The 25,682-nt window shown below is 42.4% G+C and overlaps 1 protein-coding gene across 1 annotated transcript in view; it reads left to right on the forward strand.

Moving 5' to 3' along the window:
• The first annotated feature begins 15,647 nt into the window (after nt 1–15,647).
• The window catches only part of XCR1 (X-C motif chemokine receptor 1), a 29,782-nt gene continuing 19,747 nt past the window's right edge, over nt 15,648–25,682 (forward strand). The window contains exons 1-2 of the mRNA XM_014561793.2: nt 15,648–15,717; nt 22,783–22,860. The gene's annotated coding sequence lies outside the window, so the exon portion shown is untranslated. The remainder of the gene's footprint in view (nt 15,718–22,782; nt 22,861–25,682) is intronic.

Raw genomic sequence — 25,682 nt, forward strand, 5'->3', positions numbered from 1 at the left:
CTTATTCCTAGTCTTAGAGGAAAAGCTTTATTTTTTCACCATTGAGTATGATAGTGGGTTTTTCATATATGCCCTTTATTTTGTTGAAATACTTTCCTTCTGTTCCTAGTTTTTTATCATGAAAAAGTGTTAAAGTGTTGAATTTTGTCAAAACTTTTTTGCATCAATTGAAATGATCATGTGGGCTTTTCCTTCATTCTGTTGATGTGATATATTATATTGATTGAGTTTCATATATTGAACCATCATTGCATTGCAATAATGAACCTCATTTGGTCATGGTATGTAATTCTTTTAATATGCTGCTGAATTTGGCTTGCTAGTATTTGGTTGAGGATTTTTGCATCAATCTTCTTAAGGGGTATTGGTCTATAGTTTTCTTGTCTCTTCATCTGACTTTGGTGTAATGGAATAATGCTATTCTCATAGAATGAGTTAGGAATTGTTCCTTCTCTTCAATTTTTTGGAAGTTAAGAAGGATCACTGTTCATTCTCCTTTAAATGTTTGGTAGAACTCACTAGTTAAGCCATCAGATCCAGGGCTTTTCTTTCTCAAGAGTTTATTGATTACTGATTCAATCTCCTTTCTAGTTATAGGTCTGTTCAGATTTTCTATTGCTTCATGATTCAGTCTTGGTAGATTGTGTGTTTTTAGGTATTTGTCCATTTGCTCTAGGTTATCCAATTTGTTGGTTACAGTTTTTTTATGGTACCCTCTTATAATTCCTCTATTTCTGTATAATTCCTCTATTTCTGTAACATCCCCATTTTCATTTCTGATTTTATTTGAGTCATCTCTTTTTCCTCTGCCAATCTAGCTAAAGGTTTCTCAGTTTTGTTGATCTTTTTGAAGAACTTGGTTTTGGATTTTCTCTATTGTTTATCTCTCTCTTTTTAAACTTATCTCTAATCTTTATTATTTCCTTCCTTTGGCTAGCTCTGGGTTTAATTTGCTCTTCTTTTTCTAGTTTCTTAAGGTGTAAAGTTAAGTTGTTGATTTGAGATCTTTTGTCTCTTTTAATGTGAGCATTTACATCTATCAAAATTTCCAGGTTTTAAGGTCACTCATGCTACCAAGGATCAGGAAGATCTCAAATTGAATTTAAAAGAGAGAGAGAGAGAGAGAATCAATAGATGCTACACCAGGGGATTTTAGGATTATCTGACAGTGATTTTAATCAGCTACCATAAAATTGCTTCAAAAAGCAATGATGAGCACCCAGGAAAAGAAGAAAAATAGAAATTCTCAGCAAAGAAATAGATAATATAAGAATCACATGGAAATTTTAGAACTGAAAAACACAATAACCAAAAAAAGAAACAAACAAAACTCAGAGGATGAGCTTAAGAGCAGACTAGAGGATGCCAAAGAAAAACTGCATGAGACCAAGATAAAGAGGCAAGGAAGGCTTTATTCAAAACTATTCCAATAAGGGTCAAGTCTGCTGCTAAGGGGTGATTGATGGAAGCAAAAGGCAGGAGGGTTTTTAAGTGCTGGAGTGAACTAGTTGAAAAGCGCTGGAAAAAAAAAAAAGTACAGTTTCTGAGTCCAGAAGGCAGCCAGTTAGGAAGATGTTTAGACATTGGGCTCAAGGTGTTTTTAGACTGGGTGAAGATGACTATGACAATCTGATGGATTTCCTGGTTTGCAGCTTGAATGTTTTTGGTGAGGACATAGACATCAGAGAAGTTTTAGTAAGAAACTTGGAGCAGAACATGGAAGATGTGGGAGTTCTGGTGAAATTCCTGAGAAGCCCAGAACAGCAGCTCCTGGTATGGAGACTGTCCATACATGATCTGTTGTAGTGATGAGTCCTCTGAAGTGTGTATCAAGTCATCCAGCTTTAGCTTATAGGAATTCTTTAGATTCTGTGGGGAAGCCCAGCTACAAGGCAAATCTAGAGTCCCCCCAAAAATCTAAGCAATTGTGTTTTAGTTCTCAATGGCACCAAGTCAGGAGGGTAGGAGAAAAATTAGAGACAAGAGTTTGGAAAGTTGTAGCCAGACATTGAGTAAAAGTAGAAGAATTGAAATTTTGGTAAGGACTGACAAAATATCTAAGATGGCAGGATCCAGTCCAATTTATTGGTGAGTTAACAAAAGCACCTGGTTTATAAAAAGGTGAAAAAAAAACCCTTAAGGACAATGAACAGGATGAGAATCAGATAACCCACAAGGTATGCTATAGTTTTCTATTGAAACATAACATTTCTATGATTACGTCCCCTTTTAATCAAATAATCAAAGTAGGATTATGCTTGCTTACAAAATATGTCCAATCTCATTAGATTTAGACAAACTTTTGAAAAATTTTTAGCAATGGAAAACATTGCTAAACATGCTAAAACATGGTTGCCAGGGCTTAGTAAGAGGGAGGGAGGTTGGTGTGATTGTCAAAGAATAACCAAAAGGAGTTTGTGGTGATGGAACAGTTCTGCATATTGATTGTGATGGGATTACATGCATCTATATATGTGATTAAAATGGCACAGAACTATACACACACATTGTAGCAAAATCAAATTCCTATTAGCAATAGTGTACTCTAATTATGTAAGATGGAACCACTGGAGAAACTGGATGAAGGGTCCATGGGACTCCTCTATACTTAGTTATTCACTATCTTTGCATCTGTAGTTATTTTGAAATTAAAAGTTTTTTAAAACTTAAAAAATTAATAGCTTTGGAATCAGATAGATCTCATTTTTTAAAATTACCTTCCTTTTCCCTAAGGTGCTGCCCCACTTTTGCCTTTCTTCTCACATTCAATGTTCCTGGAAGAGTTGTCCCCAGTCTGCCTCCACTTCATGACCCATGGACTTTTCCACCCCCGTACTCAGTATTTCACCGGCAACTTCCCAGTTACAAAATGCCATTGAAACTGCTCAGTGCTTATTCCACCACCTGTATTTTCATTTGATGTTATCGATCACTGCTGCCTTCCTGGCACTCTCTTCCAGGCTGGCTTTCCTTCTACTGCTGTGGCCACTCCTTTTTACTCATCTCACTCTGGGGTCACATAACCCTGGAATTCTGTCCTCAGTCCTCTTCTCCCATCACTCTCCATACTCTCCCTTGGTGATTGCATTCACGCAGATGGCTGCAGGCCCTGCAGTGCTCAGATTGCCTGCACAACCTCTCCCCTTGGAGATGCCAAAGAATTTCAAACTCAGCATGTTCTAAACTAACCTGAATTCATTGTCTTTCCTCCTGAGCCCACTATTCCGCAGCAATCTCTGATCTCAGTCAGGGCACCACCCAGCCAGATGTCCAAATCCATAATGTGGAATATTCCCTGCCTCTTCTCTCTTCTTTACCTCACACATCCAACCAGGCACCAAGGCCAGGCAACCACGCCTCCTACTTAATGCCTCTGGAAGTCACCCCCACCTTCTTCACCCCTACCTTCACCACCTTACCCCAGATAGATGATTTAGGAGGTCCTGGTCAGATTTACTGGCTCGTCCTGCACCGCGAAGCTAAAGAGAGCTGTCTCAAATGCAAATCTGAATGTCCTTCTCTAGACTCAGATCTCTTCAATGGTTCCTCATTGTCTTCATGACAAAATTCATCCTTCTATTCAACAAATTTTTATTAAGAACCTCCTATGCATCAGACACTACTCAAGGCACAAGGAATAGACTGTTCAGTAGATTCTATTCAGTACAACAATGAAAAAGCAAATTCCTTGCCTTCATAGAGCTTACATTCTAGTAGGTGGTAGGGTGGGAGCTCGAAAATAAATGCTGGAAGAAAAATAAAACAGATAAAGGACAGAAAACAGGGTAGGTAGCCAGAATGGCATGATACATGATGTAAGTTTATCAGAGGAAGTTTCTCTGCTCAGGTGATGACATTGAGGGCAGAGGCATGAGGGAAGAGAGAAAGAAAGTCATACATGTGTCTGGAGGGAAAACATTCTGGGCAGATAGAGGAGCCAGTGCAAAGACTCAGGATTGAAGCTTGCTTGAGGAACAGCAAAGAGACCCATGCGGTGGGAGCAGAGTGGCTGGGATCAGGGAGGGATAAGAGATGGGGTCAGAAAGATGGTGGGGCCAGATCAGGTATGGCGTTATAAAGAATATAAACTCCATGGCAAGCCACAGGAAGCTTTCTACACCCCAGACCCTTCCTCCTCTTCTAGCCTTCTCACTTATGCCTCCTCCCGGCCCCTCCCACTCTGCTCACCACCTTTTACCCTGCAGTCGGGCTGTCCTGTAATTGCTTAGAACAGGTCCTCCTCTCTCCACCCGGCCAAGCCCCACTTACTCCTCAAAGACCACCCTGGACACCCGCTTTTCTGGGAGCTGTCCCTGATACCCCAGGAGGTACATGGGGCACACCTCCCTGTGCTTTCCTGGTGTCCTGCAGCTGGACCTGTAAGAGCTCTTATTTTCACGAATGGAAATTTTCTCTCTACGTTGGTTATTTCTGTGTTCCCAGCCTCTGGCTAATAACAGACACTGATATGTTTAAATGAATGACCACCTGGCCCCTCTGGCCTCTCCTGAGCAGAGAGACTGACACCCCAGCATCACCTCAGTTGGAATCCTTCCTATGTCCCAAACATCTATGCCTGGCTCTTGGTTCCTGCTGTGTGTAGCAGCGCAGGGATGGCCTCGGTGAACTGGGGCAATTATTTTTGTCAAATAAATTTAAGAGGAGGAACTGAAGCTACTATATTAATATATTATCATGGACTTTCCTTCTTGCTATGTGCCTCTTCCAAGTTTTGTATTCTCATCAGCATGTGATCTTGCTCTGACTAAATGAATCAGCTGAGATTGGATTATTCATTTATTTCAGCAGAAGCATTAGTGTGGAGCTTGCGTTTGGATGGACCTGCTCATTTGCACTGGTGGAGGTGGGCGAAAGCTGACATAGCCTCTTTAGAGCGTATCTTTCTCTAACTGTATGTTAGATCTTAAAATGGTTCATACCTTTTGATCCAGGAATGTCATTTATAGATATAATCCTAAAGAACTAATCAGAGATATTTGTACAAAGATATTCAGTGCTGTACTAGCATTCATATTGAAAAATGGGAGACAGCCTAAGTGCCTAACAATAAGTGCCTGGTTGACAAATTATGGTATACCCGTGTGACAAACTGTATGTGATCATTAAAAATTATTTTGGAGAATTGAAATGATATAGGGAAATACTCACAATGCAATGCTAAGTGAGAAAAATGGAAAGCAGTTTGGTCTCAATTTCATGTCCCCCCAAGAAGACCAGAAGGAAACACCTCACACATTATTAAGTGGTTAATGCTGAGTTGTGTTATTCTTGGTGAATATTCTTTTGTTTTTATTTTTGTTATATTTCTCTAAATTGTTATAGTAATTATGTATTTCTTTTTTTAAATGACTTTAATATTTATTGTGAAGTATTTCAAACATTCAAAAATACAGGAAGGCATGAGCAGATATGCATTAGGTCTCTACCTCATACAATAAAAATTAAATGGTACATAAATATGAAAAGCAAAATGGAGAAACTTTGAGAAGAGAATATAGAAGACTCTTTAGAATCTCAAGGTAGAGAAGACTGTGTTTAGCAAGATGTGTTTTATTTAAATATTGCTGCCTAACAAACCAGCCCCAAACTTAGTGTCTTGAAGTAGCAACCATTTTTCATTGTTAATGATTCTGCAGGTCGGCCATTTAGGCTGGACTTAGCTGGGCAGTTCTGATGGTCTTTGCTGGACTCACTCATGCAACCATGGCCAACTGCTAGATTAGCTGGGAATTGGCCATTGGCTGGGGCTGTAGGAGTGTCTGGGCCACATGATCTGCATCATCCAGTAGGCTCCTTGAGTTCGTTTCCATGGCAACTGGCAGACTTCCAAGAGAGAGCAACCCCTAAGATCTCTGTGCTCAGAACTGCCACAGCATCACTTCCACTGAATTCCCTTTGCTGAAGCTAATACCAAGACTCAAGAAGGGTAGAGATGGTGTGCACCTCCTACCAGGAGGGGCTGCAAAGACACACTGCACGGGGGCATGAATATGCAGAGTGAAAATATTGCAGCCACTTAGGCAAACTTACACAAGAAATAAAATGCACAAACCATAGAGGAAGACTGATACATTTGAACACATTAAAAGGAAAACCTTCCATATGAAAAAATGATACCTTGAATATGTATTACTTATACAATCATAAGGCAAAATTAAAATAAGGATTTCAGGATGCTGCACCAGGCCACATTATTATTATTTTTTAAGCACCGAAGAAGAACATCTAGTATATAAAAGTCTGAACTTTCAAATTGAGAAAATTATTGGATCAATAATTTCATTATCCTTGGATACTTTCTTTTTAAACAGGCAAAGCCTTATCATTACAAGACGAAGTTAAATAGTAAAGCCCACATCCTGTGTTTGAAAAGGAATCCTTCCCACAGAAATCGTTATTCTGGGACATATCTGTTATAGATAATAAACTGTGCCCATTTGAAATTGTAAGTATTTCTTCACCTTAATTCTTCTCACTCAAGAAAGATCCTCAAACCAATCACCAGAATCTCAGGAGGAGTCCTCTTTTTAGAGAAGCAGAAAAATTGAGAATTGAGCATTTCTGTCTTCAGGAGAGAATGAAAAGGAACATTTTTTTCTGAATCTGTACTCAAGTGCAGCCTCACCCTTGTGTATGATTCAGGATCTGCCCAAAACACAGACCCCCCTGTGGTGCACTCCAAGTATGAACTCAAATGTATGAACAGTTTGGGGTCAGACAATGTAACAAGTTATCCTAGAGGCTTATGCCCTGAACAGCGTGAAGAGAGGGGGCTGAGGGTTCTTAAGGATGTTAACACAAATGCACCTCTGTGGGCGGCAAGAACCTGTGTCAAAATGATTAGAAGGAAAACTTAGCAGCCCTGGTTCCCATCTGGCTTATACCCAAAGAAGGAAAAAGAGAAAGAGAATAACAGAGTGGAGGAGGGACACAGAATCTTCCAGATGCCTCTGTTTCACCTGCCCTTCCGCCGCACCAGCCAACATCCTGAAAAGAGCCAGGTTTAGGCTCAGAGATCTGTTTGTAAAGAACACGTGGGATAGTGAGTTACCTCTGACTTTGAAGGGCCAACAGAGATGACTCCCAAGAGCTGATGTGGTCTCCTTACCCAACCATGCCCAACATCTTCCTGCCAAAGTGGGCTGTAGCACAGATGATACCCAGTTCTCTGAGAGGATGGGCAGGATGGTGCCTCATTGGTATATGTCAGGGCCCAGTTGGCAGGGATGCCTTAGCCCTGTTTGGTGAAAAATCTGGCAGCATCTGGCCTTTTACAGCTGGTCCAGGCCAGAGAGGCCTGGAAGCTCTGTGTGCCAGGCCTGCAAAACAAGAAAGCCTGGTGACTAACCAAGACAGAGAGAGATGCTCCCAGCCTTTTGGGGAAGGACTGCTGAGACAAGGGTCACGCATCCTATTCACGTGGGACCAGGAAGTTGGGACCCAGGGTCGCCCCAGGGCAGGGCGGACAGAGAAAGGAAATGTGGGGAGAGGAATTAATGTGTTCCAAAGAAGCATGAAGCTCCGTGTGCTGGAGGATTGCCCACACGTCGTTATCATTAGTACCAGATCGTGGACAGCCTTCGTACCGGCTACAAAACTGGTGCTCACGGATGATGGGGAAGATTCGAAATTCTGCCAACCCAGAGAATCCTCTCCGCACAGGTGGAAAGGAAAGAAAACAGTTTTATTATGGAATAAGCATTAAACCAGATTATAGTATGTGTCACAGGTAACCCCACTGATGAGATTACAAAGGTAGAAAGAAAGCTTCTGATTTTTGTACCACTTAGTGGTTACAACCCATTACGAACATGTACCCAAGACTGATGGTAACTTGTCTTCTTACAGGAGGACCTGGCAGCACTGTTCGCTGTACATTCTTTCATAGTTCACCCAAGTTCACCTGCTAACCAGGGGAGCCAGCTGTGCTAGCTAATTGCCTTTATCTCAATCGCATTTGTCTCTACGAGAAGTAGACAGATACAGCTTAGAGCAGGTGCCCAGACTAAACTCCATGGTGACAGAAAGATAGGGGCACTATTTTCCTTGATATTTATCTTTCAAAGAGATCCCCAAAGCATTAAACCCTTAAAAAAAAATTCCTGGACTTTAAAGCTGCAAGAGGCTTTACTTAGCCCTTACAAATACTGACATATCAAAGGGACAGAGGAAGGATTCAAACACTAGGTTCTGTACGTGTAGGTTTTTCACATACAAAAGGGAGGGGGAAAGTCTCTTTGCTTTTTGGCCACCAGGAAAGCTCAGTTTTAAAACTTGCCCTTACATGGTGATGGCAAGGCATGAAGACCTGGGTGAGGCTTGGGTCTCCGTCCTAAAATCTGTGGTAAATTCCACAGCTAATTTCCAGAAGGAAACGATTAGGGAACTGGTAGTGACCAACGGATGACACAAAGGGAATTTCTCCCAGATCGGGAAGATGGGAACTGCTTTCCTGCTGGAGTGGCGGATGCCTTGGTTCAGTTAGATGTGATGTTTTTTCAAGGAACTTGCCAGATACAGTGTCACCTCTGTGAACAGTATCTAAAGTTCTATATGGGGCCCTGAGATGTGTTGTGGGGACTCAGTGGACAGGAAGTACCTAGCCAGGTGTGAAACTGACTCTCGTCACAGATCCAGCCTTGACAGGGCCACTCCATGCGTCCCTGGGGAGGGGTCTCTTTCTGTGGTCCAGAGTACCCTCAGAGGGGCCCTGTTCGACACCTAAGCCATCCCACCTCTGTGTGAAGTGCAGTCACTTCTAGCAATAGAAAATGTTTCTGAAGTTCCTTCTGCAAACCACAGACGTTGCCCACAGCACCCCATCCACCACCTCAAATCAAGATTGTCGTGATGGCTGTAAACAGCCTCCTGAACAGGGGGACACATTCTCTCTCAGAGGCCAGGAGAGCCCAAAGGCTGACTGTGGAAATCACTCTGTTGCATCCTGGAAGCCCCCTCCCCAAAAGAAATGATGCAGATTTGGCAGTACAGAGGAGACTGACTCTATGACTCTAGAAAAAAAGAGGATGTGTTCAGAAGCAGCAGAAAACCATCATCATGTCCTCGGATTTTTACCTTGTGAATTTTGTACCATTTCAGGGGCCAGTTCAAACACCCCCTCTTTTATGAGGTCTTCCTGCCCTCTCCCCATCCCCAATTGCCTGTTCTTTCCCCCCTCCCATCACATCAACCAAATAACTAAATGACTGTGAGTCTTTACTTTTTTTTACTTCAAAAGCAAGAAATAGTCATTATATAACACTTAGAAAATCACAAAGAAGAAAATTAAAATAAAAAATAATCCTCCATCTTGATGGGCACTTTTCTATTCTTTTTTCTGTTTTGTATATACTTTAAAAAAAAAAAAAAAGTAAGAACCAGACTGACTGTATTGTTTTGTAAGCAACTTTGCCCCTTTGATCTTATGTACATTTTCCTGTGTTCTTCTAGAAATCTCTTTGGTGCTTATGGACCAAAAGGCAGTGGAGAATAGTGATTAAAAGTTTTGGCTCCAGAGATGGACCACCTGGGTTGAAATCCTGGCTTGGTGACCTTGAGTAAATCAACTTCTCTGAGCCTCAGTTTCCTCATCTATAAAATAGGGCTATCCCTCACTGGGTTGCTGTGAGTAGTAAAAATATGTAAAGCACTCTCTGGCACATATAAGCACTATGCAAACAGGGGCTGTTCTTCTTGATTTGTTCACAGCCTCGGAGAGCTGAGCATTTAAGGATCAGGGTTGTTCTTCTAAGCATCACTGCAGTGACCATCCATGATTTTTTCTTAGAGTATGTGAAATTTCTGGGTTGTAGTATTTGCACATCTTAAGGTCTTTATGTATATGCCAAATGGCTTTCTATAGATATGGAACCAGTTTAAAAACCACCAGGGTAGGGATGTGTGACGGTGCATGCTAACACAGGATGATGGATGGCAAAGATCGGAGAAAAATTAGAACTTGTATAACCATGCCTCTCCTCTCTCAGACAGTTTAGTACATCAGCTGCATGTTGTTCTTGCCTTGTTAAATCACAGATCATACATGTGACAGGCGTTTCTACATCTTCTCTACTAAAGAGGAAGCACTGAGAGGCTGGACTGTCTGCCATTTTTTTACCTCTTCTGTCCTGCCCAGAGTAGGCAGTCAATCAATGAATAGGGAATAAAAATAAACTAAATCTTTTTAATGTTTTGAAAAGAAACAAACTTGGGCCCCTTAGAATAAAAGCAAGTCTTTGTTGCAAGTCTAAATTTGAAGAGTTTGTGAAGAGTTTCTCCTCTGTCCACATTCGCCTTTCTGGTACAAGACCTTCAGCCCTGCATGGGCTGGTCTCCAGCACAAATCCCAAAGCACCTTACACTTCACCCTTTGAATTCAGCCTTATACTGTCAGATGTAGGGGAGATCCTCCCTTTGAGATAGAAAAGTGATCACATAACGATCACACAGAGGTGATTACAGTCAGTCACATCTATAGACAAGCTGTGTGGCCAGAAAGCCAAGTTCTCCATCCCACCAAGAAGAACCCAGTAAGTAGACAACAGTGGTTGACAGAAGGAGAAGCCTGGGACTATGGAGAAAAACAGCAGTTCCAACGTACAACAGACAAAAGATTCCAGAGATCTAGACTATGAGGTGATTGGGGCTTCTCAAGGCCTTATGGCTTCACCAGCGTTCATAAGAGGCAAGAAACAGGAGTGAGGAGTTTTTCTCTTGCTTTGTAGAACACTTTGCAGTTAAAAAGCATATTCTCATCCAAGTCTCAGCACCATTCTTCGACATAGGAAAGGCAGGGCTAGTGTCTCCATTGTGCAGGGGGAAATGAGGCCAGTAAACTAAAGTGATATGTCCAAAGGTCATATGACTCAGCAAGACAGAACTGGAACCTTAACTCCAGTCTTCTGGCTCCCAGTTGCTTGCTCCAGTATGTATGTGGGGTCTCTGCTTAGACCAGGGGCACCCAGGCTGGGACTCAAGTGGTGAGTGAGAACCTCTAGACACTTTGTGGGCTGGGTAGCAAGTGACTTTCAGAGTTTATGGATTTCATTTTGTAAAAATACAAGATTGAAGTTATATTAGTAGGTACTGATTCATCCTTGCGCCTTTGTGATGGTTTTGAAACACGCTCATGAATTCTTTGACAAGTCCTCTCCTCTTGAAACTGGGCCTGCCCTGTGACTGCCTTAATGAATAGAAAGTGGTAGGAATGATGCTATGTGACTCCTAAAGCCAGCTTAGAAAAAGTCATGCCGCTTCTGCTCATGTCTATGACACTTACTCCGGGGTTCCAGCTGTAAGAAATCTGGCTACTCTGAACCCACTTTGGGGAGGGATCACATGGAGAGACTAGATAGATGGCTAGATCTATACACGGATAGATGAACAGACTACTCTCCAGCTGTTTGAGTCTTCTTAGCCCCGGCTGTAGTCAGGTACATGAGGAACCCTTCAGGATGACGGTAGCTCCAGCCACTGTCTTTCTGCAGCTGCATGGCAGACAAAGCAAGTTGCTGAGCCCTGTCAACTCCAGATTGGTTCTGCTTTAAGCCACTGTTTGGGGTGGTTTGTTACACAGTTATTGCTAATCAGAATACACCCTATTATTTAATAATAGTTCATATTTATAGAAAAATATAATAGTATCCTGTAATCTGGGATTCCTTCCTCCATGCTCTGATTTGAGCTCTGTGTCCATATTCCAAGCAAAATTATTCTTTTGGTGGCAGTGACCCCGAGATTAGAAATTATTTCTGGCCCAGAAACATAAATGGCTTTCATGAAAGATGATGGTTATTTGTATTATTAATGAAATCATACTAAACAAATTAAGGCCTTCAGATTCTTCCTCTTTACATCCTCTCCTGGCCCAGATGAGGAAACTGAGGCTACGAGTTGCCCCAGGTTGTACAGTTGTCAAGTAGAGGAGGTGGGACTCGAACCCAGGTCTCCAGGCAACCAGATCGATGTCCTCATTACTGCATTTCATCACCTCCTGCCCCGAACTGGAAACAGATTGTGCCATCTTTTGGACCCAGAGCAAGGACCAGCCTGAGGCAGAGGAAGACCCTCTAGGGCAAGCCAACAGGTCGAATCAGAGTGGAGAGAAAGCAAGTTAGTGTCCTGCCCTTTCACCCACTACTAGGTAGTATTTGACTGTAGGACAAATCGGAGCCCCACCCAAGCGAATACATTTGTGTAAACCATTATTGAAAACAAACAGAACCAAAGGTAAAACAAACAAGGTTTTTCTTTTTCATTGAAAGTGTGAAACAAATGAGAGTTGTCTGTGTTCTTCATTATAATTATATGTGGTGGCCAGGAAAGATGTGGGAGTTGAAACAGACCTGAAATTCTCCCTCCCCAACAAATCTAAAAACCACCAAAGTTTTGTGTTTTTTTAAAACAGGCAGAGATACACCAGCAGCTCTCAAACCAATAAAGGAGCAAATGTCACAGTATACATTACTTTGCAAAGTGCTGTGAAAAGCAGAACTAGAAAATTCTTGGCATCATCAAATGCCTTCTCCCAGAAGTGGAACAGACAGGAACAGAGTGGGGAGTAGGAGGATGTAGACTGGAAGCTGAGTGGACAGATTCTGACAAGTATGACTTAAATCCCCAATTTTAAAGAAGTAGATGGGGATGGGCAATTCCAGAAACCCTTTCTATCAACACATCAAGGATAAAAACGAACTCGAAGCCCAGTATAAAGAAGAAAATGAGCATTGCTTGCAACCTCTTTCCTAGTGGTAACACTACCATAAAAATTACCCTACATCATTAAAAATTGTCCACAGATATCATTTTTAAGAACAATATAGTATTTGTTGACCATGCCATAATTTACTTATTTCATTATTGCTGGATATTTTCCCAAATTTTCAATATTATAAATAATACAACATTAAACCACATTGTGTCCTATCTGTGTTCTCCAGAGATATGTTTCTCTTAGCCTTCTCTTGCAAACACCTAGAAATTAACGGGGGCAGAATTTGATAAAGAGAGTGAACACCCAAGTTGTTATGCAAGTTACTATATACTCATATATTGTATTACATACTCTTGTTGTATATACTCATATAAAATTATGTTTATAATATAACAATATATAATATAATAATATAGTAATAGTATTATAAACTCATGTTGTTATGAAAGTTTCATGTTTTTGTGAAAGAGGTTAGTAAGCTGGTAAAATGCAAATATTATATTATTTTATATTGTTATATTATTAGAATGTAATTTTACCCTAGCTGAAAATCGGTACATTTTGGAGCACTTAATAAATGATATATTAAAAAGCTGGAATGTATTTGTAATATTATAAAGAAGGCATATGTTTCTATTCTCAATCAACTAAAAACTCCAGAAACAGTAAGTTTTGGAAAACAAAACAAAACAAAACAAAACAAAAATACATAGAGAGAGAGATAATCTCATGGCCCAAATACGAAACCAACTACAAAATATCATGATTTTGTGTAGTTAATGAAGTAAAAAACAAAAAAGACCCACTTGACCTTGACATTGGAACATTCCCCTCTGCGGATCTCAACATAATACTTGCTTCTGTAGCAAATCATATTCACATCATCTTTGTACTTAAATACTGTTTGTTCATTGGCTTTCAATTACCAGAATTAACTTACTGACAAACATGGAGGGCAAATTTACTAAAGAGAATTCATGTGCTATAAACCTCAACAATGTTAAAGAGGTGAAATAGCTGAGAGATGGTGGGGGGTGGAAAAGAGAGATGAAGCAGGAAGTAGAGGAGTATTAATTTCCTATCTTACATAGTGGAGAATCAAGAATCACTAGCTATAATTAATGGGTCAATAAATAGAGACTGAATATTATGTAAAATCATAAGGTTAACCAGCAGAAGAAATAAAAATACACAACTGCCAATCATTTGGAGGTGAGAGAAGGGGGTGGATAAGGGAATAAGTTATTCACCTGTCAAACAATGAAAAGTCTGTAAGTATTGCATCAAGCTAATAAATGCAGACACAGGTGTAGTAGTAGGTTATTTAGCAATATTGATCAAGGTGAATACCAGAAGAAACAGAAACAATCAAAAGAAGATACTTATTAGGAGAAAGACTAGAAAAGATATGAGAAAGAAGACTTGCTTTTTATGGCTTTCTATATGATTTGAATTTTTATTTCTAAGCACCTATATTTTAATAATTAAAAAGCAAAATAAGAAAAATACCAAAGGATTTTAAAGTAGTAGTTAGATAGGTATCTTGGGTCAAAAAAATAATTGTGTGGGTGATTTTTCCCCTCTATTTTCCAATTACACTGTAATGTGGTTTTTGTTTTTTCCATAATGGAAAAATTCATGAAGACAAGAGAGAAATGCTTAATACATTATTTTTATCACATGGTGGTTAGAAGTTGTAGGAAATGGGGATGACTAAGCAAAGAAATTCATCTGGAATATTTGTGGGATGATCCTGCAATAACCATGAAAGCCAGGCTAAGCTGTGTGACCTTGGGCAAGCCATTTAACCTCTCTGGACTTCAGTGTCCACCTCTGAAACATAGAGGAGTTAGTTTTAGAAGTTCTCAGGCTCTGTTCAGCTCCCATAGCTTCTGAGTCTCTGAATTTTTAGCAGCCATGAGCATTGCCATTGAGATAATGCAACCCAGGCAATCTTGACTGGTATAAAAATGGCTGGGTTCTGTTTTCCATCGTTGAGGGACTTAACAAGATTTCTAGTTGAAATGTGAAGCTGTGAGGTGCTGCAAACCTCACGTTTCTCTAATAGAATTGCAATCGTTCATTCCAACAAAGTAAAGTCCATATAGATTAACCCTGGCGTTCACATAGCAAAAAACCAAAAGTCAACGCACTGAGGGTTGTGCCTTAAGCCCTGTCCAAGCCCTCAGAGAAACCTATAATCATTTGGGCTGTGGCCTCGAAGAAAGGTGTAAGTCATCTCTGTTTTGCAAGAAAAGCAGGAAGTATGTTGAAAGACATAACCACAGCAAAAACTGCCACATCAAGCTGAGAGGTATCCTTTAAACATGGGGAAATCATGCACCACCAGGAACCCAGATGGAAGGACATTGTGCTGCCTGCAGGGCTAAACATCTCTCCACAACAAAACAGAAACAGAAAATGGAAATCCTCATGGTGTGATCGTGTAACAAATGGCAACTCATTTGCTTTTTGTATTTATAGTGTCTGAAATTACAGTGGGGTCAAGTTTGGAACAGTTGAGAGGCAGTAACTAAGGAATATCCACAAGTCGTTAGTAGAGAGTCTACAATTTGCCATAGGACGCGTATGGTCCCTGGAGAAGCAGCAGCATCACCGAGACGCTTTTCAGATTTGCCGAATCATAGACCCCCAGCCAGACTGGCTGAATCAGAAACGCCCTTTTACTTAAGTCTCCAGGTGACACATTTGGGCATTAAAGTTTGAGAGGTGCTGGTGTACAAGATCTATGAGGCCTGCAGATCTGCCTACATGAAAAACTGAGGATTTCATTACAAACAAGGTCAATTCCTGAGCCCACAAAAACCTATCAACAAAGATATTTGCTGTTGTTGGTTTCATCATCATTATTATTATTAATTATCATTATTTCTCCATGTACAGATGCAGAAACCAAGGTTAAGTTCAGAAGTACTGGGATTTACTAAAAAGCCACCAGAGACTTGGAGAGAAGGCTTGGATAGGTAAGAAAATTGTCCAAGATCAAAAAGAAGTAAAGGGCAGAACTGTGGCTTGGAACAAGATCTCCTCACATCTCACTATTACTTTCCGTTGCCTCCCTAGAGTTAAATGTTTTCAAGTGATTCACTTGAACAAATTACATCCAGTTGAGACCTTGTCGAGAACCGTTCTCTAGAATGTCATCCTGAGGAGCCTTTCTTACCCCTCACCTGACTGTCTCATTGGATACAGATGGGCTAGGAGGGACACTTCCTGGAGTTTTGTACCAGAGGATATAACCCTGCTAGACAGTGAAGTTCGAGTCACCCAGTGTGACAATCAGCCCCAGAAGCAAAGCCTAGAAGCGCCCATGTTTAAAAACAGAAGGCCAAGTCTTCCAGGAAGGATGATATATTTTATGACGCCTTAAGATTTCAAAATGATTGTAGGCCCCATCACTTACCTCCTCTGAGCACACCACCATCATCTACCCTCTGCCACTCTTGGGTCTGGAGACAGGGGTGGTCGGGGGTGGAAGCAACTGCAGCTTGCTTATCAAGAACCTGGGCTCCAGGACAACCCTGGTCGAGGCTTCCCAAGACCCTCATGGTTTGATTTGGGGAAATGAAGTTTTGCTGAGAGCCATGCATGCTTTTCCTGGACGCAGGGAAAGGAGAAGTGGGAGAACCCAGTAGTGAGCTCCTCAGCAGTCCCTCTTAGTCCCATTTTCTAGATGACCCCATGTGGGAATCATCTCTATGTGCAATAATTAGATTGAGCTGCCACAATGGGAAAATGTGTAATAATAAGTAGTGGCTTAAACCAGTGCTTCTCAAACCATCACGTGCACGTGAGTCACCTGTGGATCTTGTTAAAATGCAGGTTCTAATTCAGAAGGTTTAGCATTTCTAACATGCTCCTGGGGGGTGCTCACATTTCTGGTCCACAAAGCACACTGTGTAGTGAGGGCTTCAACAAGACGGAAGTTTATTCCTCACTTGGGTACAGAAAACTTTGAGACTGACCCTCCAGGCTATTTGGGATCCACAGCAGCATCAGAGACTCCAACTGAGCTCTCTGCTCCTCCTTCTCCAGCCTGAGGCTTCCCCCCTTAAGATCACCTTGCAATCTAAGATGGATCCTGGAGACCCAGCCAGTCCATGCTCCAAGCCAGCAGCGAGAGGAAGTGGGGGAGGGGAAAAATGTTTCTACAGACAAGTCAGCTCCTCTGAAAGACTTTTCCTGCAGACCTATACCTTCTGCTTCATCCCTTCACCACCTCCAAGCTGCAAAGAGGCTAAAAATTAGGTTTGCTCTATTCTGCAAAGATGTCAGCAGCCAGGCTCTTTCTATCTTGTTTCTTTGCCAGCTGCAGTGTTGTCCTCATCTGCACTATCCAAGATGGCTCACAGCATGTCCACATTCTAACAAGTGGGAAAGGAAAAAGGACCCCAGGGGACATGCCCCCTTCCCTTTAAAACACAACCTAGAAGTCTCACGGATAAGTTTCACTTGTATCCCACTGGCCAGAACATGATTATGCAGCCAGAATTGGGTGCAAGGAATGCTGGGAAGTGTTATTTCTATTCTAGGCAGCCGTGCCTAGCTAAAAGTCCAGGGTTATAGTATTGAGAGAGGATGAATAGTAGGGGACATCTCCAGTCTCTGCTGGCTGGATCAGCTCCCTCTGGAATCTGCGGCTCAAGAAGCCAGAGATGATTGTCTTCCTGAGAGTAGGAGGAGATGGAGGGTGATACACAGAGAGATTCACAGCCGTGAGGCCCATGAGAGAAGTCGAGAGCATGGGCAGGTCCCAAACTCCCTGGAACACCAAACACTGCTCCCACTCCTGCCCTCACAGGCTGATATGAGGAAATCCCTCTCAGGAAATCCCTTTCTCTTAAGGAGCCTGATGTACTCAGAAGTCTTTGCTACATGTCCAGGATATTCAGACCTGTAGGAGGTAAGTTCTGAGCAATGTTTTAATCATGGTTCCATTTCCAGAGGAGAAAACTAAACCCTAAATGCTTCATCATCTGTCCTCAGGTCCACTGGCCCTAATCAATCAAAGAAGGAAAGATGCGTCAGAATCTGTTGCTTTCATCTTCTTAATTAGTAAACAGAAACAAACCATCAATACATGATGCTATCTGGCTTCCTCTCTGTGGAAAGGGCAGATAGAGATCTCAAGGGTCATGTTTGCTGAGACCACAAGCTCAGGGTGAGTCAGCCGGTTGATAAACAACAGAAGAGATGTGAGGCTGGGACACTTAAATGGACACAGAGCACCAGACACACAGGCTCTTACCAAGGTTCCATGTGTATGAAGCCTTCCTTGGAGATCACAGCCCAGGAAGCCACAGGGCACACAGTGGGGCCACGGACACATAGGAGAGTAGAGTGGGGCCAGGACATAACTAGCACTGCGGGGACAGGATTAGCCTTATGTCCTGAGGGAGGAAGTCCTTCCCAGAAGGCAGACATGGTTACTGAAGCAGATGGCCAGGGTGATACCTTGCCTGGCAATATGACTTTTAAAAATAAGAATCCAAAATTACTTAACAAGCCTTAACTGATCTACAATATGCATGACCCAGTTGTAGGCAAGCTTAGAGATGCAGACACCCTGCTAACCCAAAGAGTGGGTGTCTGCCAGACATGCCAGCCAAAAGCTAACTGCACTGCAGTACTGAGGGTCTCCACTTTGGCCTAGATGGTCCTCAGGTTCAGATTGGGCAGCATCAGGAGGGCAGAGTAGGTGACTGTGATCTTTTGCAGCCAGCACCAGAGGTCCCAGCAGCAGCACAGGGCTTCAGCAAGGAATGAAAGTTTGGTCCTGCAAAGTAACTACTGACTGATGATGGTGGACAGATTAATCAGCTTGAGCCAAAAAAGGCCTTTGTGGGCTGTATAACTAGACTGCATAGAGTGCACAGCTGGGTACAGCTGGACCCAGGGACAACTGGATTTAGAGATTCAGCAATTGATTCCTCTCTCTCCACCTACATCTTAGTCAGCTCAGGCTGCCTTAACAAAATCCCATAGTGGGTTAAATAGCAGGCATTTATTTCTCACAGCCCTGGAAGCTGGGAAGTCCAAGGTCAAGGCATTGGCACATTTCGTTCCCACTTCCTGCCTTGCAGACAGCCACCTGCTCCTTACATCCTCACAGGGTCTCCTCTTGGTGTGAGTGTATGTGGGCTCTGGTGTCTCTTCCGCTTCTGATAAGTGCACTAATCCCATCATGGGGGCCACACCCTCAAGACCTCATCCAAACCTAATTACCTCCCAATCCCCACCTCCTAATATCACCACACTGGTGATCAGGACTTCAGCCTGTGAATTTGATGGGAGGGGGCACAAACATCCAGTCCATAAGAACCTGTGTCTCTGATTCTCTATGCATATCGGATTCATGCTCGAGACTCAGCTGTTCCCCACAAGACCAAAACCATGTCTGCATACAGCTTTGAAAGTGTATCCTCTCTAATTCTGGATTGAAAAAATCTCTGGGAAGTCTCCTGATTGGCTTTTCAGGCCCTTTGCCCTTTCCTGGCCCATCACTTTGGCCAGAAGGACAAGGCTATTATGACTAGCCCAAGCAGGTCACATGCTCATCCCCATGGCCACATGATGGCTGGAGTAGGGAAGAAGCTTGCCCCCAAAATGGGGAGTGCTGTTGTAGGCAATCCAGACGACAAATGCCTGTTGCGAAGGGAGCTAGAAGTGGAAAGGGGTGAAGTGGAGACTCCTGGGGATGCCTAGAAATAATTCAAGGGACTGACTTTGTAAGGGACTGAAAGGCCTGGAATAACATCTTGTAATTCAAAGAAATGCTATTTGTTACTATTATCATAGAGGCTGGGGTGCCCTGGGCCTCTGATATCTACAATTTATTTTGAAATACTTCAGCACTGGTAGTGTGATCTAAATGTTATTCAGTCCCTTTTAATCTATACCCTAGAGGAGGCCAGTTGCCCTAATGAGGGCAACTCCAGTGGTGGTGATTAATCAGAAGGCCACACACCAGAGGAGCCCCCGCATGTACTTCAGCTACCTTTATCTCTGATCAGCGCCAGAGGTTTTGTTCATTAGCATAATGAGTGGAGAGATGGGTTTTCATTGGTGAAGCATGGAAGAACCCCACAAACATACGGAAACAGGGTATTAGAATCTGGTGAATCTTTACTCCTTCCCTGTTAGGAATGTTGCCCACCATGCAGCTGCCCATTCTGGAGAATGTGGGCCAACGTGAGTCTGACTAGATGTTTCACCAATCGCACTATGCACAGGCCCACAGAATCGCGCAGCTGGAGCTTTGGCAGAACTGGGAAGCAAGCCCTCATCTTATGACTGCTGAGCCACACAGCACAGGTCCTCTTACAGCCCCGTGATTCAGCAGTTCTCAAATCTGGGCTCAGAATAGGCAGAGATGAGGTGCAAGCACCGTGCAGTGATGGCCCAAGAAATTGTGGCCACACTTAGGGCCTACATTCACACGGCTCCTTGACTAGGAATCCAGGGTAGAGAGGAGGGTGCTGAGATCCTTTGCTCCCACTTGGGTGGGGCCCCCATGAAGAGGAGAGACACAAGCCAGCAACAGGGACTTCTCACCTGGGCAGACCCATACGTGTGCAGGCTCACACATGTGTCCGGGCCTCATCCCCGACCACAAAGGAAACTACAGCTGACCCACGATGTTACAGTTCTGTGGGGCCACAGTGGGGAAGATTTGTGGTGCCGAGGCTTGCGCTTAAGATCCCTGGCTGCGACACAGGATCTGGCCTTGCCTCCCAGCTTCAGAACACTGCTGATTCGTGCATCCACTTTAGAGAAGTCACCCCCCTGAGAGGTGCTTTCAGTTCCCATGTGACTCACTGGCCTTGTGATCACCAGTCCCCTCTCTGCAAGCAGGGACTGTGGTTGACGTGAGCTCTCCATAGTAACAGAGTGTGGTAGTCATGGGGTCAGCAAGTGACCAGTCTAGCTGACCCTGTCTTTTCATCCTTCCAGCTGGGTTGGACTTACTCCAGCAGGAGGTATTATGCCCCCCGGGTGGGACCGGGATTGGGCAAGTCTAGAGGGTAGGTGAACACAAAAGAGTGAGAAGGACTTGTCTCCAGGGTCTCCAGCCAGGCTGTCAGCGCCACAGAGGAAGCAGCCAGACAGAGCCCTGAAGCAGGGCTGGGATTCCCTGCAGAAAGCAGGAAAATGCTCACAAGGTGGGCAGACATTGCAGGGGAGCAGCCCCTTGGCTGTGCAGGGGGCCTATGGAAGTGAACAAGGAAGAGCTGTGAGGTGGTAACTTTTCTTGCTAAAGACCTTAAAGACCCAGCAGAGGGTCTTGTGCCTGTGACTTCCTGTGGCATTCAGGGACCTCCATAATAGGAGGGAGAAAAAGATATAGGGTATAGACCACCTGAATTCTAATCTAAGCTCAAGATCCATCACTTGGATCACTTTGGAAAAGTTCTTGACCCATCTGGGCCACAGTTTCTTCATGAGCAGAGTCAAGCGAATAGATTTCAAACTGGGTTCCTTGGAGCCCAAGGGTTCTGCAGACCTACCTTAGGGTTTGCTGTTGGGAGAGAGCCTGTGCTGTCCAATTCAACTATAAAATAAGCCACACATGCAATTTTAAATTTTTTAGTAGCCACATTTTTTAAAATCTAAAAATAGGTAAAATTAATTTTCATAATATCTTTTACTTGATCTAATGTATCTAAAATATTATCATTTCAACATGTAACCAATTTATTACATTAAAAAAAATTTTTTTTAATGGAGGTACTGGGGATTGAACCTAGGACCTCATGCATGCTAAGCATTGGGGATTGAACCCAGGACCTCATGCATGCTGAGCTATTACCCTCCCTGCTTATTACATTTATTAGTAAGATATTTTACGTTCTCTTTTTTCCTGCTAAATCTTCAATATCTGGCATGTGATGTGTACTTAAGCACATCTCAATTGACATCAGCCACATTTCCAGAGCCCAAAATCTAGAGTTGTGTACCTGACCTGTGAAGAGGAAAGCAGAATTGGGCGTTAAGAGAAGACCTCCACCTGGTGGAAAAAATAGGAAAGTACATGGGAGATCGAAGGATTAAAATGTTTTTGGACTGAACTGTCACATTTTCTTGATTCAATAATCATGTGTAACATCTATAATGTATGCATAGCAAGGGCCTTTGGAGAGAGCACATACAAATCAGATAAGCAGATCAAGGCCAGATTCCTGAGGAATTTAGGAGAACTGATAACAGACTCCCTCGCTTCTGAGAAGAGAGAGTGTGGACTATTTTTTCAAGGAATTTTGCTGTGAAGGGGAGGGGCATGCAAGGGATGCAGCACAGACTCAAGGGTGTTTTAAATGGAAAAATATATTTGGACAACAGTACAGGCTGCAGAACAATTGTCAAAATCAGAGCAAAGGAACCAGAGGCATTCAAGAGGAAGAAAGCAGAGCTGATCAGGAATACAGACCTTGGAGCCAGCTTTGCTGCTTCCCGGCTGTGTGCTTTGGACAAATTACTTACCTCCTCATGCCTCTGTCTCTTCATCTATACAATAGTACCTGCCTCTTGTGTTTGCAGTGTGATGAGTTGTGTTTGTTATGAGGATTGATTCTTTTTTCAAAATAACATATATCAAATGCTGAGAATAAACATAAGGAAAGTAGCTTTATTGTATTAGCTATAATGATTCCTATATAATGACCCTATAATTAGGATTCCTTTAGAGGGGCAGCATTTCCTATGAGTGCTCACACAGGGGTCCACCTTTTCCCCAGCGAGTTGAAGTTCGAATGCTATTATGTGACAAGTCTGAGAATTCTCTACTCAGAAGTGACAGTATTATTTCAACAGAGGGCAGTGGCCAATAACAGATTTCTCTAGCATCTTCAAACTGAAACTGCCGAGAAGGCTGGCTTCCTGATTTGGTGGGGACGTTCAGGACCCAGGCAGATCCAGCCCCTAGTTTTACCTCCTTCCCAGGGAAATCTGTGAACTTATCAGGATTCACAATTCTGTCTTTTCACTTTGATGCTGATGATTCAATGATCTCCTAATTTTTTCTTTTTCAGAATAATGGCTACCATCTGTTGAGCCATTACTAAGTGGTAGTCACAGAGGAACATCCTAGTCCATTCCAACTCTGCAAGGTGAGTGTCTTCCCCATTTTACAGCTGAGAAAACTGAGGCTCCAGTATCTTCCAGATTTGCCCAAATTACAGAATGACCTGGAGCAATTGTTTTACATACAAAACCTGAGCCCCTGGGCAGTGGTTCTCTATCTTGGCTAAACCTAGACTCATTTGGGTGGGAGGGGATGGAGGAGAGCAACTTTTTAAAAATCCTGGCGGTCCCAGCTTACACTCCAAGCCAATTAAACTGAAATCTCTGGCTGTGAGACCCAGACATTAGTGTTTTCAAACTCCCCAAGTGATTCCGTGGATAGCCCAGATTGAAAACCACCAGTTCTAAAGATGTGGTTCTGGTCCCCAAGCCCGACTCATTCTCAGTATCACATCTGGAACATTTTTGCCAGCTGCTTAGATGCTCAGAATTTAATTGAATGTTCCGCTGCAGTCGTTGGTCCATGCTGAGTCCTTTTTTATTTTGTTTTGTTAATTTTCACCTTCATCACTCATCCCAGCCCATTCCCTTCCACACTCTTAGGTACTTCTCCCTCTCCAGTGTATTAATGTATATTCTTACTGTCCACTTTCCACCCAGAATCTATATTTATATTCTTGAAAACTCCAGCGTGCCTGCGTTTGGTTTACATAAATGATATTATGCCATAAATGTCATTCGGAATACTTTTTAAAATTCAGCCCGATGTCTTTGAGCTACAACTGTGCAGCTGTAGTAAATGTATTTCTGATTGCTGCCTTGTCTTACTACATGTGCATGGACTGCGTTTTATGTATCCATTCCCCGGTGACAGACACCTAAGATGTCCCGAGTCTTTGCCGTCAAAAACAACACTGCAATGGGTATCTTCCCACCTGTCTCCTTATGGCCTGTGCAGGCTTTCTCTGGATGAGGAACCCAAGAGTGGAACTGCTGGATCAGAGGGTATTTGCAGCCTTACCTTCTCCCAGGTTGTCCTTCAAATGCTACATCAGTTCACTCTCCCACCAGCCTTGCCTCCAGAGTCCTCACTTCCTGCATTCTCATCAACCCTTGATACGCTGACTTTCTCATTTTTGCCAAATACATGGGCAAAAAACTATGTCTTGCGGCTTTAATTTGCATATACCTGATTGCTATGGAAATTTCCTCATTATGGACTTGAATTCAAAGGGCTGTGCAAAGGGCAGCTTCCATCCAAGAACCGGTAAAAATTCCTGACAGATGTATAGCTCTTCACCAGGTGACCATGTATTTTAGTGTATCTGTTATTTCCACCAGCCCTGGGATGTACACACAGCAGACAGGACTCAGAAGGTTGAATGACCGAATAACTGGTCATCCAGCCAGTTAGTATTAGAACCAGGATGAGAATCCAGGTGTCCTGACCCCTCTCCAAGGCTCTTCCTACTCGACTGTGTTATACCCAGAGCCCATCGAAAAGATGGCCTTTCCCTCAAAGCACAAGTTGTGAGACAGCTGGGAATTTCATTTTTCTGTTTTGTTTCTTTAATCAATTTCAATGAGGTATCATTCACATACGATAAAATGCACTCATGTTAAATGGGCGTTTCCAGGAGTATACACCAGTGTAACTACCACCAATCAAGATAGGAAACATTCCTGATACTCCCAAAAGTTCCCTTGTAATCACCCATCTTCCCAGATAATCACCCACCCAGGCAAACTCTGATTTGCTGTCTGTTGATGTAAATTAGATTTGTCTTTTCCAGAGCTTCTGTCACTATAGATTAGATTTCTTTCCCAGATTTTCCAAATTTTCCTTCAGAATATGTATTCTTTTTGTGTTATTCAGCATAACGTTTGTGAGATTCACCCATATTATTGCGTATATTAGTAGTTTCTTTTTGTTGCTGACTAGCATTTCATTGTATGACTATACCATAATTTACTGGTCCCCTAGTTGGTGGACATTTGGTTGTTTCCAGTTTGGGGGTATAATGATTAAGCTGCTAAGAAACTTTAAGACTTTTAAAGACTTTTCCAAGTCTTTGTATGGAGAAGAGGGCCAGGACCAGGTGGAAGAATCTAACACACAATTAAAAAAAAAATTTTTTTATTGAAGTGTAGTTGATTTACAATGTTAGTTTCAGGTGATCCAGTTATACATATACATACATATATATTTTTTCTTTTCAGATTCTTTTCCACTATAAGTTATTAAAGAAATTGAATATAGTTCCCTGTGCTAACAGTAGGGCTTGTTTATCTATTTTATATATAGTAATGTTTGTCTGTTAATCCCTAACCCCTAATTTATCCCTCCCTGCCCTTTCCCCTTTGGTAACCATAGTTTGTTTTCTATGTCTGTGAGTCTGTTTTTGGTGTGTAAATAGAATTTGTATCATTTTATTTTTAGATTCCACATAGAAGTGATATCATATATTTGTCTTTCTCTTTCTGACTTACTTCACTCAGTATGATAATCTCTAGGTCCATCCATGTTGCTGCAGATGGCGTTATTTCATTCTTTTTTATGGCTGAGTAATGTTCCTCTGTGTGTGTGTGTGTGTGTGTGTGTGTGTGTGTGTGTGTGTGTGTCACATCTTCTTTATCCAGTCATCTGTTGATGGACATTTAGGTTGTTTCCATGTCTTGGCTATTATGTATAATGCTGCTATGAACATTGGGGGGCACATGTAAGACGCAAAATTTAAGGAGGCACTCATTCTTAAGTTCAGGAAAGTGCCAATTCTGCACTTTCATGGACCTAAGAGTGAGTGCCTCCTTAAATATCACACGCAGCTCCTTGCTTCCCATACCCCTGTCCTGGAACTGATGAACAGATGTTTTTGTTGTAGAGTTTTAACTGTAAACTAAGCGTTCA

Source organism: Camelus ferus, chromosome 17 (assembly GCF_009834535.1).
Source record: "Camelus ferus isolate YT-003-E chromosome 17, BCGSAC_Cfer_1.0, whole genome shotgun sequence".
Classification (NCBI taxonomy): Eukaryota; Metazoa; Chordata; class Mammalia; order Artiodactyla; family Camelidae; genus Camelus; species Camelus ferus.